Source organism: Perognathus longimembris, chromosome 9, assembly GCF_023159225.1.
Source record: "Perognathus longimembris pacificus isolate PPM17 chromosome 9, ASM2315922v1, whole genome shotgun sequence".
Taxonomy (NCBI): domain Eukaryota; kingdom Metazoa; phylum Chordata; class Mammalia; order Rodentia; family Heteromyidae; genus Perognathus; species Perognathus longimembris.
Genome location: NC_063169.1, coordinates 51420389 through 51436362, shown reverse-complemented (window position 1 = coordinate 51436362; position 15974 = coordinate 51420389). Strand labels below are relative to the sequence as shown.

Genomic DNA, 15974 nt, shown 5'->3' with positions numbered 1-15974 from the left:
CTGAGATTTTCAGAGAAGATGGAGTAAAAATTTTAATTTTTGCAATAAATATATCTTCATAGTTTAACTTTTTGCCAAGTATAACACATACCCAATACAATATACAAATCAAAAATTCACAATTGATGGACTTTTTATGAATAAACACATTTATATCACCAGCAATCAAACCAATAGAGGCCATGTCCCCTAACTCTTCCCCCATCACTCTTCTCAAAGTAACCCCACTATGTCCATTGTAATATTATACCAAGTATGGATTCCTATGTATAAGAAAAATGACCAGTAAAACAAAACAAACAAAAAACACTACCTTGCTTTAATGGCATGAATTTCCTTTTGGGGGCAGTGACAATGGTATTACCAGTTTAATCAAAGAATCAATTCAAAATCGTAACCAAGGCTTTACACAGTAGGCCAGTGTCTTTCTGGTGTGAATTCAGTTATTCCTTCCCATAGTTCGATGAGGCAAGGAACTGCTATTACTCACTATTTAGATCTGCTGGACCTGTGGCTCATAGAAGCTCAGTAAATCCATTGCCTATGGTTAGAGTAGCAGAGTCTGTATATAGACAAAGGTAGGCCGATTCCAGTCATTACAATCACTTGTCAAACACAAAGAAGCAAGAACAAAGGCAGACCACTGGAGTATCTAAAGCAGGGTTTTTTTGTTTTTGTTTTTGTTTTAACACTAAACTTAGAATCCTATCTGCCAATTACTAAAATAGAGTCCACATTTGCTTCGTCACGATGTAGTGCAGTCTTGTACTGCCTTCGGAGTGATTCACACAAGAAAATAAAACCACAATTTCAGAGACTATTGGAAACAATAATCTTAATTTACTGCTATTTTTTTAACATAGAAAAGGCTTTCTTCCCTCTAAATAAGTGTATTTGTGGTTTTGAGGGTCTTGCTCATCTTTGTGTGGAAAATGCCTAAAAACAAATCACTAGAAATTTAAATGTTTTTTTCTTTTCTTTAATTGTGCCTTAAAAAAAGATCTAATTTCTCTTAGCAAAAGGCCACATCTTCTCTTCAGCAGATCACATCTGACATTCTCCTCCAGAGATCACATTCTCCAACACACGTTTTGAAACACTGACAGAAACACAAACTGAACATACTGCATCTCATATGAAATCCATAATTCTGAGGGTTACAAGTTCTTATAAAATCATATGAAATTTATGTCAGCAGAAAGCAAACAAAGAGGCCAACATTTGTTTCTGAAGAAAATTTGGAAGATAAAGACAATAAACCTCAACAGTGGTTTCAGTCTCAATTCATTTTTAAATGCCAGTTTTTCCTAAATGTCTTTTGTTCTACAGTAATAGTCTGGTATAAATGAAGCTTTAAACAAACTAAAATACAATAAATAAAGTGCCAATAAACTGGTTTTCATGACCATCATCAAAAGAGCATCAGTTTTGTAAAACATAATTAGGGCCCATTATTTGCATATATCTGGCTTGGCCACTATGGTCTTTAAAGATATGCACACAATCATGCCATTATTTAAATATCTCAGTGTGCCCAAGATTTCATACTACAAACCACCAAAGATAGCTATATCTTCTCAGTAATTCAGAATCTCCCTGGAAGACAAGTTCCTCTGTATCTCCACACAGTGGGCTGTTACATTACATTAATAGCTCAAATAGAGTGCTATCACAGAGGAAGGCTTTCTATGGAAGTTGATGCTTGCACTAAACCTTGAAAGATGCATGTATTTTACACCCCTGGTAGGCAACAAAATAGTAAGAGGCTAGTAGACTGGGAACTATGGAGAGTGGGGAGGGGTTGGTTGAGAATATTATAGGGAGAGAAAAAAAATGCCTGATTGCATTATATGCCAGAAAAGCATTCATTAAAAAAAAAAAAAATCAGTAAGCCTCACCACATTCATTGTACAAAGAATCAACCAACCTGAGAAGTGGATATCCACATGAGTACTCTGGGTTGTAGGAGCAGAGGATGGAGGTTCCCTGATTTATGAACCAGGGAAGTGCTCATTTGGAGAAACAGAACCTCTGGTTTGTTGGCTGCCATCCAGTGACTAGGGGGCTACCAGGCTTCCTGTTCAATGTCTGGCATAACATAAGTGAATGCCATCAGGTTTGCTATATGCTTTCTTTGGGCTTCCTGTCAATGCATGGAGCAGATCTCTTCCTCTATGGTCTAAAACCTGACAATTTAAGCTCCTAACTTAAGCCCCTACCCTAATTCCCTTGCTAGGGTCTCTATCTGCCATCGTGGTAAGTGTCCAGCTGTCATTTTATCTCTTTGTGGTTGTGTAGGGTCCTGCTCCTTAGAAGGGCATACACTGAGCTTTATTTATATCCACTTTCTCTCCTAAATACTACACATTGAAAAATTAAAGCATAGCTGGGTGCCAGTGGCTCCAGTGGCTCATGCCTGAAATCCTAACTACGCAGGAGGCTGAGATCTGAGGATTGTGGTTTGAAGCCAGCCTGGGCACAAAAGTCTCCATGAGACTCTTGTCTCCAATAAACTACTCAACAAAGCGGAAGGTGGCCCTGTGGCTCAAGTGGTAGAGGGCTAGCCTTGAGCACAAAGAGGTTCAGGGACAGCACCCAGGCTCTGAGTTCAAGTTCCAGGACCAGCAAAAATATAAATAAATAAAAATTAAAGCATAGCCAGGCACTAGTAGCTCATGTCTGTAATCTTAGCTGCTCAGGAAACTGAAATCCTTCGCTCTGACCATGGTTCAAAGCCAGACACACACAAAAAAAGTCCATGAAACTCAATCTCCAAAATAACAAACGAAAGCAAGATTGGAGGCTTGGTTCAAGTGGTAGAGCACTCACTGAGCAAGCAAGCCAAGAGAGCTCAAGGCATGGAGTACAAACCCCAGTAGAAGCAGAAACAAACAACCAAAATTTTAAGGCATAACTTATAAGATATATGACTGTGTGTATGTGTGTGTGTGTGTGTGTGTGTGTGTGTGTGTGTGTGTGTGTGTGTGTCTTCAAGTACCCCTACCCTGCAAATTTGCAAAGCAAGTTGATTAAGGTGAAATCCCCAGGTCAGTTTGACTGTCTATATATAATATAGTTTTCTGGTTATCTGCCTAGCAAATTAAACAATTAATTAGTAACTCTTAAATTAGACGATATATATTATGTATGTGTAATTTCACACATATATATGTGAAATATCAAGTATCTTTGTAATGATTAATGCCATAGGATTCTCTACTGTTCAGAACTCATAGGAGTGCAAGTCTTAGTCATATATTCATAATACTGTTTTACAGCATAAAATAATCTTCACAATCAATCTCAAAACTCATATGTTATGCTTAACCAGCTTTTATCTTCATTTTGTCCCTTCAAATTAATTTCTAAATAATCCTTTATGTCCACCTAAAGGGGAAAGGTAGAATGCTTGAAGTCTAGTCATATTTACTCATTATTGGGTACACATTTATCCTTAGATAAAGTGCATGTATTAACATGAACCAAAGAGAACTAGAAGACAAAAGCTTGGACCTGGTAACTTATCCAAATGGAGTTTTTACATGCAGGGTCTCATTCTGTATTCAGGCTTTTGGTTCTAGAGATCAAATCCAAACCGTGGTCCATGTTAGACAAGAGCTCTATCACTCAGTCATACCCATCACCATTTGAGAAGTTTTTATTATAAATGAGTAAATAACTGGATTTATTAAGTGTTTTGATCTTAGACACTGGCAATTATCAGTAACTTGAGTCTTTTGACCACTTTTCTTATTACTGAATGCTTCTGTATGGATAGAGATAGGTAGTTGTCTTTATGTAAAAATGTCTCCAACATATCTACTAACAAATAACAGGATAACAGTAAGAACCAGCACAGAGGCATTCCAAACGAATATTTACTTCCTGCACGCAGTCCCAGGTATCATGCTCCCCAACGCTCATACATTGTTTCCAGAAAACGAAAATATGTCAATGATGCTCACTCTCTCTAAAGCTTATCTGTAAACCTTCTCTGTGTGAAGTTTATCTATCAACACAGACCAATGAGAGTTGTTTGACTTTGTGTTTAAACTTGGAGGAAGGAATTAGGATTCTCCACACTTGACTGGTAAAAGAACAATCCTCTTATGCAGAGCCCTGGGAATCTTTTCACTGAATCAAGAGATATTAAGTCTGTTTAGGCTATAGCGCTCAACAGTGGCAGGGGGTGAGGGAGAAGTAACTTTGTTCCCAGAGAACATCTGGCAATGTCAAGAGACAGTGTTATTGCTCAGGAGACGAAGAACTATTGTTATCTAGTATATAGAGGTCAGGGATGCCATTAAACAACCAATGGAGCTCAAGGGAATACCTTTTGAACAAATGTTTCAATCCAAAACACTAATGATCACAGCCTAAGACACTGGATCAAAGTATATCCATAGGAGGAATTCAGGCACAGAATCTGAATTGTCATTTTTATAGAGGTACACCTGGCAGAATTCCAAGTTAGGAAAACCAGTCCTTGACACTTAACTGTTAGCTTCCACTTTCCCTTTAGTTTCCTCCTGCTGTATAGAAATTATGTCTTAGTCTAAGGACCAAGTGATTGATTGCAGAAACAGAGATATTAGTAATCTCCCACTGTTGGTGCATTGGCAAGAAGCATATCAACATCTAAAGTTATTTTTCTAAGTGAACACTGAGTTTCTCAAGCTCACTCGGAATTGAAACATACAAAGACATAACCAGTCAATTCCTGCTGAAAGAAAATCATGTGAGGAAATTCACTACAAAATGCAATTTTAAATCTTTTTATAAAAATTTAGGGTAGTTGAAGAATCACATTGATTAAAGCTCTGTAACATCTAGATTACTGAATATATAAATACATGATAAACGTGCATGCTATAAATGGCCAATACTAACTTTTGAGCCTATGTTGTCTTCTCATAAAGCTCCAAATACAGACTTGAATTTACCAAGATGATTTCAGAATATCAAATGTGTACATGGACAAACTTTTATCGTCCATAATCTAGGGCCCACAAAGGACTTTCAGCATTCTTTGGCTAGGACATTTTAGGTAATCTAATGAATGATACACAATTACAGTCATAAGAATTTCAGATAACTAGCATTCATCCTGGACATCATTTTGATTTTTTTACATATATGTAAAACATACATATATGTAAAAAATATCCACATATACTCATGGACCCTAATCCAAAACCTATATATTCTCTTACAACCAAAATATTTTAAGGAATGTGCTTGCCTTTAAAAAGTCTTCATCCTCAGAGATGAGCTTGAATCCATGCATCCTGGCTTTAAATTCTAACACTTACCCACTGTGTTATATTAGAAATTAGATCCTATGGAAATACCACATCTTTAGAGATTCCCAGGACCCTGTCTTATCCACTGGATCAATGACTACCCAATGGTGGGAAATAAACATATCCTTCACCACACACACACACACACACACACACACACACACACACACACACACACACACACACTCAATCTGGGTCTGGATTCAACTATAATTCTGCTGAGCTAATACCCCTAATCCTTGAATTTGTTCTTAAAATTTCCAGGAATGTGACAGCCACAGCTCTTTGCAATATTCCCTGTCTCATGGCAGGATTTGTCTAGGGTTACTGCTACTGCTTTGATGCCTTGTTGCCTTACTCACTCTGCAGGAATTTAGTGACCACCTACATACTATTTGTCAAACAGGACATAATGCACTGGAGATACAGAGCTGTCAAAAACATCTAACCCCATGAGCAAATTCTCAATGTAGAGCAGAATTTAGATTAAGGTATCCTCTTTGGTGTCGATGTGGTTAAGTGTTATGCTAAAAGTGAAACACTGAACTGGGGACTCTGGGACAAAAAAAAGTGCAACTCAGCTACCAAAGGAGGTAACATGACAACACAGCTTTCCCTAGGGCTAGAGAAGAGTGCCTTGTGGGTAGATAAAAACATGACAAGGGACTCCAAATAAGTGGCCTTTGCAAGCCCTGCTGAGAATTCTAGAATATAGCTTGCAGAAAAATTTTTAAATGAATTGCAAATCTAAGAGGCACCAGATAAAACTGTGAGAAAACATGGATGACTATCTTAGGGATGAGAGAGTCCTCAATATGGAGCAAGCACAACCCAGAACAGTCTACCAAGAAGGCATCAATGTGACACAATCATCCTGGCTATGACGAAGCCCATATTGTCACTGAGTGCATATAAAACAAGTATCCATCCAGAGCTAATCTGAATACCCCAGGATTAAACCTGTGACATTAGTTACAATGATTAATTCATTGTCCTGAGCATTCCTCAAGAAAATGATGTAAAGGCATTATATTAAGCCACTGAAAGCCTCAAAGCTTTCAATTTAAACAGTATTTTTAGCAATACTGATAATGAAAAGCATTTAAATATTTAACAAGTGTTAAGTAGATGGCCTTTTTAAAATGAAGCCTTTAATTATCATCAACAAGTAAAATATAAAACAAACTAAAGTTCTTTGTGACCTAGCTAAAATAAAATAGTAGGATCACCAAACATCTAAAGATCATATAAAAATATTTAGCAGAAGTGCTGTTCTTAACAGGTTTACCAATATTTATATTTGTATGCCAGTCCTAGGCATAAAAGTTTAGAGGCTGGTGGCTATCCCTGAGCTTCTTTGCTCAAGACTAGCACTCTCCCACTTGAGCTGTACCGCCTATTCTGGACCACCTCTTTTGTACCGCCTATTTTTGGTGTTTTCTTCTTTTGCTTGTTCTTTGTGGTTTTGGTGATTCTCCTGAGTAATTAATTAAGAGTAATTACTGGAGTAATTAATTAAGAGTTTCATAGACTAATCCTGTCTGAGCTGGCTCCAAACTGTGATCCTCAGATCTCAGTCCCTGAGTAGCTAGGATTACAATTGTGAACTACCAGTGTTTAGCCTTGCCACTACTTTGTAATGATAATATATTAACATACTAGTGCAGTTAGGTACTTTGATTACAGGAAATTGCATATACTCAGAGCTTCAGAGTTCACTGTAGTGCCTCTGAGTTCACAGGCTACCCACTCCTGCCTCACACAAAACATTAGCACATTTTTTTCTATTGGGCATATTTGTCAGATTTCATTTAAATGAATGGGTCTGTGGCAAGATATGTAAATAGAGAAAACTTTAAAACAAGGTTGCAATAGGAAAGGAGAACTTTTGACTTACAGAAACAAAAACACCTTAAAAATACAAAATTTTAACCACACATAGTGAAACTATTTACAAAAATATAGATGATGACTCCTTTAAAATTTAAGCTTGCCTATAGAAATATATCTTGCAGTATGTGTAGATGTGTGTGTGTGTGTGTGTGTGTGTGTGTGTGTGTGTGTGTGTGTGTGTGTATTGGTCATGGGCTTGAATTTAGAGCCTGGATGCTGTCCCTTAACTTTTGTACCCAACGCTGTTATGAGCAACAGCTCCGTTTCCAGATTTTTCACTGGAAATAAGATTCTCACAGACTTTCCGGTCTAGTCTGGCTTCAAACCATGATCGTAAAATCTCAGCCTCCTGAGTAGCTAGGTTTGTAGTTGATAGTCACTGGTGCTGAACCTAAAATATGGATACTGGGTCTAACTGGCACCATGTTGACATGACCGGGACTTTCTGAAAACTCTGAGAGGTGAAGTCTGTGCCTCCTCTGCCCCTCCCCTGCCACCTTGATAGACACTCCTGAATTCCTAGAAGCAGAGGCCTGGACTTGGACAATAGGTCCTGGGCCCTGCCAGTCCTACACCATGAACTCATGAGACTCTGAACTCTCCATCCCCCTGCGCCCCTACCCCCTTACCATGTTCCTATTGAGGCCCCTCAACCCAGGCTGCCATTGCACCAAGCCATGTGTCTCCTGACGCTATGAGCTCCAGGGCATCCTTCTACAACTCTCCATTAATGCTGATCTGATTTGTTTAAATTGTTTTCTGCTCTTTACTACCCTCAAGGCTCACTTTTCTAACAGTATGAAGACTGCATGTTTTCAGGAGTGGGGGTGAGGGACATGTGTCCGCCTATAGTCACCAATTCTCTAATGAAGACTCAGGATTCAATCTCTCAAATTGTGGCTTCTCTGTACCTTGCAATAAAATTCCTGTATACCAAGCCATTATATACTCTTGAGTGTTTCATTCCTTGTTAGTTGGTTCTGCCTTAAGGTATAGCTTTGGGAATGATTCTAACCAGTGTTCAAGTTTCAAACAACAATAACAACAAAATTGTGTAACTGGTCATATCAAGACTTCAAAACCCTTGAACATTCTGCATGTAAACTGAGTATTCCAGAGACCTAGTGAAAAATTCTTGATGATAAGGAAAGGTGCATCACCAAGTCCCCCACAGATTCAGACATTTGCTCTTAACCTTCACAGTTTGGGCTATTTCCACCAAGCACATGTTCATGGCTACTTAATGTGTTTATTTAAACAGGCGGTGGGAATCTGCTCTGTTTTCAAAACTCAACATTGCTCCCATGGCTTTTATCACTGACTACCCTCCCCAGAGGACCTTCCTGCAATGCTCCAGCCCAGAATGTTCATCTCAGTATGAAAGCCCACTTCCTTTTCCCACCGCTCAGACTGTACCTCAGTTCCTCCATGCAGGCCACACCAAGCCAAGTCATTAACCTACCCACTAAGCTCGAGGAACCAGGACATTTCAGGCCATTACCATGAACTGGAGAACTCTTAAGGCATCATCCCCAAATTCCTTACCATTGTCCAGCTATAAGTGACCCTGACACCTTCCCACATCGCCCTCTCTGCCCATGACTCTACTTAAGTCGCCCCATTCCTGCCATCTATTATTATACTCCTGGTGTCTCCTAACTCTCCTCAGATCACCATGGCATCCTTCTTCAACTTTCCACTAATATTGATCTGGCCTGTTGAGTTTGATTTCTACTCTTTCTTTATTCTAATATCCTTATGATTCAGTTTCTTAACAGTAGGTATCATTTTTCTTTTACTTTTGACACTTTTGTAGGTTGGCTTAAATCATTTTACTCATGAAATTACTGTGAAGTTGTGAAATTTAACATATCTCACAAATACTCCGAGTGTTTTAACCTAACTAATAATAGGAAGATAAAATATATGGGTGCTACTAAACTAAAAGGTTGTATACATGTCTGACGGGAGAAACTGCCAGGCTGGATGCTTAAGGATGACGTCATTGGAGTCAGACTGGGAAGTGGAGCCTAGTTCTAACCTACTTAATTTCAGCTTTTCCACCTATAATATGGGAACCATAAAAGTATCTAATTTATGGTACAGTTGAAGATCAAAATCAGCCAATATAGATAAAATTCTCAATATAGTGTACTGCATAAAGTATAATTGTAGCTAGGCTTTGTACAACAATGATAATGGCTGATGATGGTGATGGTTTCCAGGCAGAAAAAAATAGCAATTCCTCAAAGATTACAGCAATTTTTAATTTGAATATATACTTTAGAATATGAATATAATTAAGAACACATAATATTAGATAAGAAATTTCAAGACAGCTATTGTACACTGGTGTATTACAGCCTCATCTCAAAAATGCTCCAAGGTGAGAATAGCAATCAGCTGTGGCCTCAAAATGGGGAAAATATTTTTAAGTCATGATATGATTAAATGGATCGTTCTGCCATAGTCCAAAAGTACATGAAAATAAATTTTACCAACTGTATATAAACAGCACTTTTAAAATAAGATTGTATTTTATTAAAATATTTTATATGGGATAATTGTTCCTGATAGTTTAAAATGCTGTCTTTCTTCATCAGCCTGTATTGAAATCTCGGGGTGAGAAAAGGGCCAAGCCAACACTGAAAGGCTTCACGTATCAAACTATACTATTTTGTCAGTGCTAAGATCAATTAGCACCTTCCAATGACAGAAAAGGTTACAATGGAACTTAGAGGTACGCTCTTTGAAAATGTCTTTAACTGCTACATAAATGTAGTTTTGACGACTCAAAGTAGTTTCTATTTTTAAATCCATCAGTGTCATTTCTTTCTGCAGGAAGAAAGAGTTAGGGAAGTAAGGATGGAGGAATACCCATTTTCAGGCTTTTTCTACTAGTAAATACATAGACGAGGAAAGAGGAAGAATGTCACAAATGTCAAAGCGAAGCCTGGACTAGGACAACAGTATCACATGCAATATTAGGTGACAGTAATGTTTACAAAGTCCTCAACCCTCTTAAAAGCAATCAAAGGGGCTCATATCACTCTTGAATATGTGACTCTTGTTGATTTTCTTCCACTCTAGTTCAAGGGAAAAGACGCCAAGCTTCACTCAATACACAATTTAATGAATATTCAATGCCCACCTTCTCCCATCCCCAACACATTAAAACACATCTAGCTGCAAACCATAGCCTTACACATTCAAGGATGAAACACATCCAGGCATCTCGCCCATCTGGAGGGCAAATGCCTGAAAGACTGTGCGGTCTCTTAGTTCACCAGGCAACATTCATGAGAGAAGCGGGTACCATGCACTGCCATCCATTCCGGTGGTGTTGATTTCCTGCACCTAGTAACCATTGTAATAAAATCCCCCAACTGTATTTCTGACCACAATTAGTTTGAGATACCCTACTGAGAGACACATTATATAAGAGTTTAGCATATGTAAGAATAATATCTATTTGAAAAAGAAACGGCCAGGATTAAATACTAAAAAAAGAAAGAAAAGAAAAGAAAAACAACTTTCAAGGTGTTGAATAGTGGTTTGTTGAGCACTTGGATGAGAAAATTCGAAACATCTCCAGTTTTTGATAGCACACTTTCCTATTTATTTCTTAAATGAGTGATCTGAAATATTTACAACCAGACAGTACCTAATTTTAGTTTTTAAGTGCTTTAACAGCTCCATGAAATATGATCACCAGCTGCAATACAGAACTATGGTGAATCAACTCCTTAGAAGGGGAACTGTTTTCACTGAAGGCTCAGTGTTCTTTTCCTTTGCCTAGTAAGAAAAAAAAAAAAAGATAATTAAAAGAAAAAAAACTATAATAACTACTTGCATTCTTAAGTTATTTAACACTTCACTAAGTTTCCAAAGGGATTACCTCTTCTCTTCTTGAATTCTGTATAAAAAAAAAGTGTATGGTTCCACTAGGTGAAATAGGCTTAATTTTATTATCTGAAAGTTAGAATGTGAATTTTTCAACATGCTAACTTTCATATCAATCGTTACTAGTTTTAACCATTCTATTTTGCTAAAAATTCTAGGTAATTTAATTCCAATGCATAAAATTAAAAAGAGAATGATCGAGCCATGTAAAAATATTTTTAGACAGGGCATGGGTCATTGGGAGCTTGCAACAGAGACTGAAAACATGAAACTAGACACTATTTCTCATGTCTTTGCGAAATTTATTTACACCCAAATAACAATTAAAAGTTAAAAAAAACTTATAAATGAAGAGCCTCAGTTTTCCCTTAATTTGAGAAGTTTTGTTTACAAGAAAAACGACACTAAATGACAAGCTACACATGGGTCAGTTTCCATCCCCAAAAGAAATGTTAATGCAAAGATAATTTTCTTTTTCGTCCAACTTTGAGATGTCCTCTAGAATTCACCATCTGTATTTCTTAAAAAGAGTACAATGACTCTGAAACCCATATCTTTTTATACAAATCACAGAACTTTAAATTTTTTTAATGAGCATGTTATTTAATACAAATACAGCTATAGAGGAATATATGTGTATTCATATTGGCAATTACTCTCCAATGTTCAATAAAATAAAACTAATAAAAATAACTTGAATAACTCTCATTTAAATTGGGAAAATCTCTAATTATGGTATTCTTAGTATATCAAAGCATACTTATCTTTCAGCAATTTACAAAGGAAAACAAACATAAAAAGCCACATTAATTTTAGGACTTTCCCTTACTGGGAGAATAAGGACCTATCTTTTATGTGAAGAAAAGAAAGTTTCCAGCTAATTTAATTATGTTGTCAAATGTTTTAATGTTCTTCTGCAGTTCTTTCTAAAAATTGGTTTAACTTTGAATGACTCAACTTTTAATCAGGTGGAACAAACTATTTTTATGGTTTATAGTAACAATAAAAGTGGGTGTCGTTATATCTGTGTTGGGTATTGTTACCACAAAACTTGTAGTCTGCCAGTCTCTCCAGGAGAAACAATCTGTCTCTTGTTACTACTGATTTTTATTTCCTGGGATAATGTTATTTTTTAATACATATCGTTGAGTACAAATCTCTTAAAACTCATATCGGTTTCAAATATTTTTAAGTTTCTCCTCTACCCCTTGCCTAATTGTTTTTTTTCTTTTTTGGTTCTGTAGTATAAACTTAACCAAAAAAAATTAAGAGAACAAGACAAGGAAAGACAATGTATTTGATTAAAACCAAAGTCTACTTAGGAATTGTATCCCGTACAATTGTTTGTTTTGAGTGAGTCTTAAAAATACAAACAAAATCAACTCAACAACAACAAGGAAAAAAATGCCATGGTCCACTTTCAATCCTGCCCTTCACCTATGTGCAAATGAAACTCCAGAAGCCGTGGAGGGGAGCGTGGGGTTGTTAAAAGCTGCTAAGACTCCCACCTAAGTCCCGCAGGACCAGCGCTGAACCTGACCAACGCCCCAGGGCACAAAACGCCGCCACTGCAGAGAAGAGAAACAAAATGCCATATTCCAGAAGATGGATTTCGCTCCAACCATTACGTGGATCCCAGAGTGCCAAGCCAAAAGGGGTAAGGGAGAAAGAAAAACTGTTAACTATGAGCTCTTAATGTGAAACCTAACCTGTTGGTCTTCTTAGGTATCAGATTTTGGAAGTGTCTGTAATGACAGCCAGGAAAGCAAATTGATGGCCAAGGGCCCACTGGGTTTGAACACTAGACTCCAGTTACCTCCTTGCAGATCAAGTGCACGGCGCACACGCACACGGAGGTGCCCCACGTGGAAATGCTCTGAAACCAAAACACACACCCAAGAACCGGCCTGGGACCTGCACCATCCTGCGCAGCGCTGAGCTCTGGTTGGGATTCATGAATGACGCTCAGGGCCGCGCTGCTCTGTAATGCCGGGGAGGCAAGCTGGGTGCTCCTCTCCGAAGGAGAAGAAAGTGTTCAAACACCACTTTCCCCACACACCTGCACCCCCAACTCCACCGGGTCCCTGGGAAGCGGAGAGAGGGGTGCTGGCACTGCCACCCCAACTAGAGAAAAGAAGACTTAAATTGAAACTTCGCTCTCGGGTCCTGCCACGGTGCTGCCTAGGGCTCCTAGGTATTTGCAGTCTTGGGCAGATAGAAAGGACAAATCTCCTGAACTGCTTCCGAACGAAAAGTGGTTTGTGGTGGGGTGCGGAGTAAAAACAGGGCGCAGATGCTACTTTTCCAACACCCACTTGTTCGCCACATTGAGATAGAGACTGGATTCCAGTCGCAGGAGCCTCCCCAGCCCCTGCAGACTGGAGGACGCTCGGAGAAGTTAGAGTTCCCCCGGGCCATTCTCGTTTCAAGCCAGTGACCAGGCGCCCCTTATTTCACGGACCCCGGCAAACTGCAGCAGCCATTCGGTCCACGCCACATTAAAAAACAAAACACAATTATTCAAGTAGGATCGCCGCGGTCTAACATTTATTTGGTCGGTGCCTGGAGATCCCAACTGTAACTAGCATTAAACTTCCACACGCAGTGGGCTTCCAGAACACTCTGGCGCCCCGGGCCCTTCAGGGGCTCCTGGGTCAGCATCTCTCGCTTGGGCAATGTAGGAGATCCGCACAAATAAATGTCACCGGACCGGCACAGGGGGTACCCCAGTACGCGCGCGTCGGCGGGACCCGGGTGGGGAACAGGTAGAAACGGCGCGATCCCTGTTCTCTGTCCCCCTCCAGCTGCGTGGCTTCCTGGCGAGGCACCGATGGGCTCCGAAGGGACCCTCAGGGTGTGGGGGCGTCCTACCCCGCAAAGCGCACCCCTGAAGTCCGAGCAGAGACTCCCCGCCTTCCCGAATGCCTCTGCCCTCCCCACACCCGGCACCCCGCAGATCCACGCGCACGTTCTGGAGGAGTCTGGGGGTTGTTCCAGATCTGGGCCCCGCGGGCCTGAGGGCCTGCGTGGATGGCGAGGACACTCACCTCCCGTCACTCCGGCCGCCTGGGCTCCCGAAGTTCCTGTCTGTCCCAGCTGCGAATCCGCGCGTCCCGAAACCGGTTCTTTACTCTCCTTGCTTCCAATGCCTCAGTTTCCCCTTTGCGCGGTGTGTCTGGTGGAAACAGGACATCCCCATGGGCCACCTCTCCCCCTCGACAAATTGCGCACACAAGTGGGGAGACACTGGGAGTGGGGGGGGCGGGGGGAGAAGCGGGCTCCGAGGGGAAAAGAGGGAAGGAGAGGAGCCCAAACTCTGGACTGACCGCCGCCAGGAAAAGTAGAAGAAAAAAAGCCCAGGAGCGCGCGACCCGCCGCCGTCCGAGCCCCGCTTTCCCCGCCGCTGCTTCCCCTCTCGGAGGCTGCGGCCACTTGGCGTGGACGGGATGCGAGTCGTGCGCCGCGGCTGGGGGCGGCGGGAGCGTGCGCCGCGCGGCGGGCGGCCTCCCACTTGCGCTCCGAGCTGGAGGCGGGAGGGGGGGGGAGGCGACGTCGCCGCCGCGGGCGACGGAGGGCTCCGGTGGCCGCTGGGGGCCCCGCGGCAGGCCGCTGGGAGCGCCGTGAACCGTGGCGCGCGCTGACCCGATTGCCTTTTATTCCACTTGGGGAGACTGCCTGTTGTCATCGTCCGCGGTCTCGCGTGGGGACCTGAGGGGGGGGAGGGCGGGAGGGGGGCTGGGCGTGGTGGCGCCGTGGTAATCTCAGCGCCCTCCGCGCCGCCCCCACGCCGCCCCGCCCCCATCAGGCCTGGCTCGGACCGCCGCAGCCCAGCTGAGCCCCGGGCACTGCCTGTCCCCCACCTGCCTCCATGCCCCAAGGCCCTGGGGCTTGCCTGGAACTCTCCTACTACCCCTGATTCCTGGGTGTAAGGGCTCTGGGGGACCCCTACTAGACTTTTTGCCACTTACCCCCAAAGGAGGAGAAGAAGTGACTTTGCCTACTTGCCTTAACTTAAAAATAAAAGTCAGCCCCCCACTAGACTGAGCACTCCCTTGGGCTGGAGAAAATAGGCTTTTCACTGGGGTTGTGCATTGAGCCAGAAGGGCCTGGGCCCCTTCCAGCCCTGGGTGCAGGTATAGGCAACCCTCCCAGATACCCAAAGGTCAGGCAAAGACGCCTGACTTCCCAGGCGGGCGTCAGAGCTTCGCCAGGCACATTGCTGAAATGACATTTGGTGTGAGCCTTCTGCGGAGGCCTGTGGACCTACACTGGATTTCATGTTCTGTGCGCACAAGAATCTCCAAACCAGGGCCAAGGCCAAGTAAATCCACAAATGCCCCATTCACTTAACACCTCTTCCTAAAACCCATTGTCATTTCACCAGCATCTGATCATGTGTCTTTGAATTTATTGAGGATTTATTGAGTGCTATATATTGTATTGGGCACTTAGGGCCACGTATGAGTTATTTAATTGTCCCAAGAACTCTGCGGTAGTATTACAATTAAGCCTGTGGAGCAGATGAAGAAACAGAAGCTCAAGGAAACTTAAATACCTTAGCCAACGACAAACCCAGTGGTCTGTAGCCACAAAGCCGTGATTTCACAAGTCACCCCACACATCGCCTTAGACTTCACATGTGAAATTCAAAATTGGCATTTAGAAATTACCCTCATTCAAAGAAACCTCAGTTTTAATGTTTTATCAGCTAAATTATATTGTGGAAACAAAAATCTGATAAAGATCCTCTACTTCACTTTGGCCTTGTGCAACGACTATGAGCAGCACATTCAAAAGGAAAGCCGGTAGTGAATGTTTCTACTGTAGTTCAGATTTCCTTTCTCCGGTGTGGGGCCTTATCTCCAACTCTAAGAG

General features: G+C 41.4%; 1 protein-coding gene across 6 annotated transcripts in view; it reads right to left on the bottom strand.

Moving 5' to 3' along the window:
- Window positions 1-14507, bottom strand: part of Eya4 (EYA transcriptional coactivator and phosphatase 4) — a 225176-nt gene extending 210669 nt beyond the window's left edge. For all 6 annotated transcript variants that reach the window (XM_048354106.1, XM_048354107.1, XM_048354108.1 and 3 more), the window contains exon 1: window positions 14147-14507. The gene's annotated coding sequence lies outside the window, so the exon portion shown is untranslated. The remainder of the gene's footprint in view (window positions 1-14146) is intronic.
- Between the last annotated feature and the right edge of the window lie 1467 nt (window positions 14508-15974).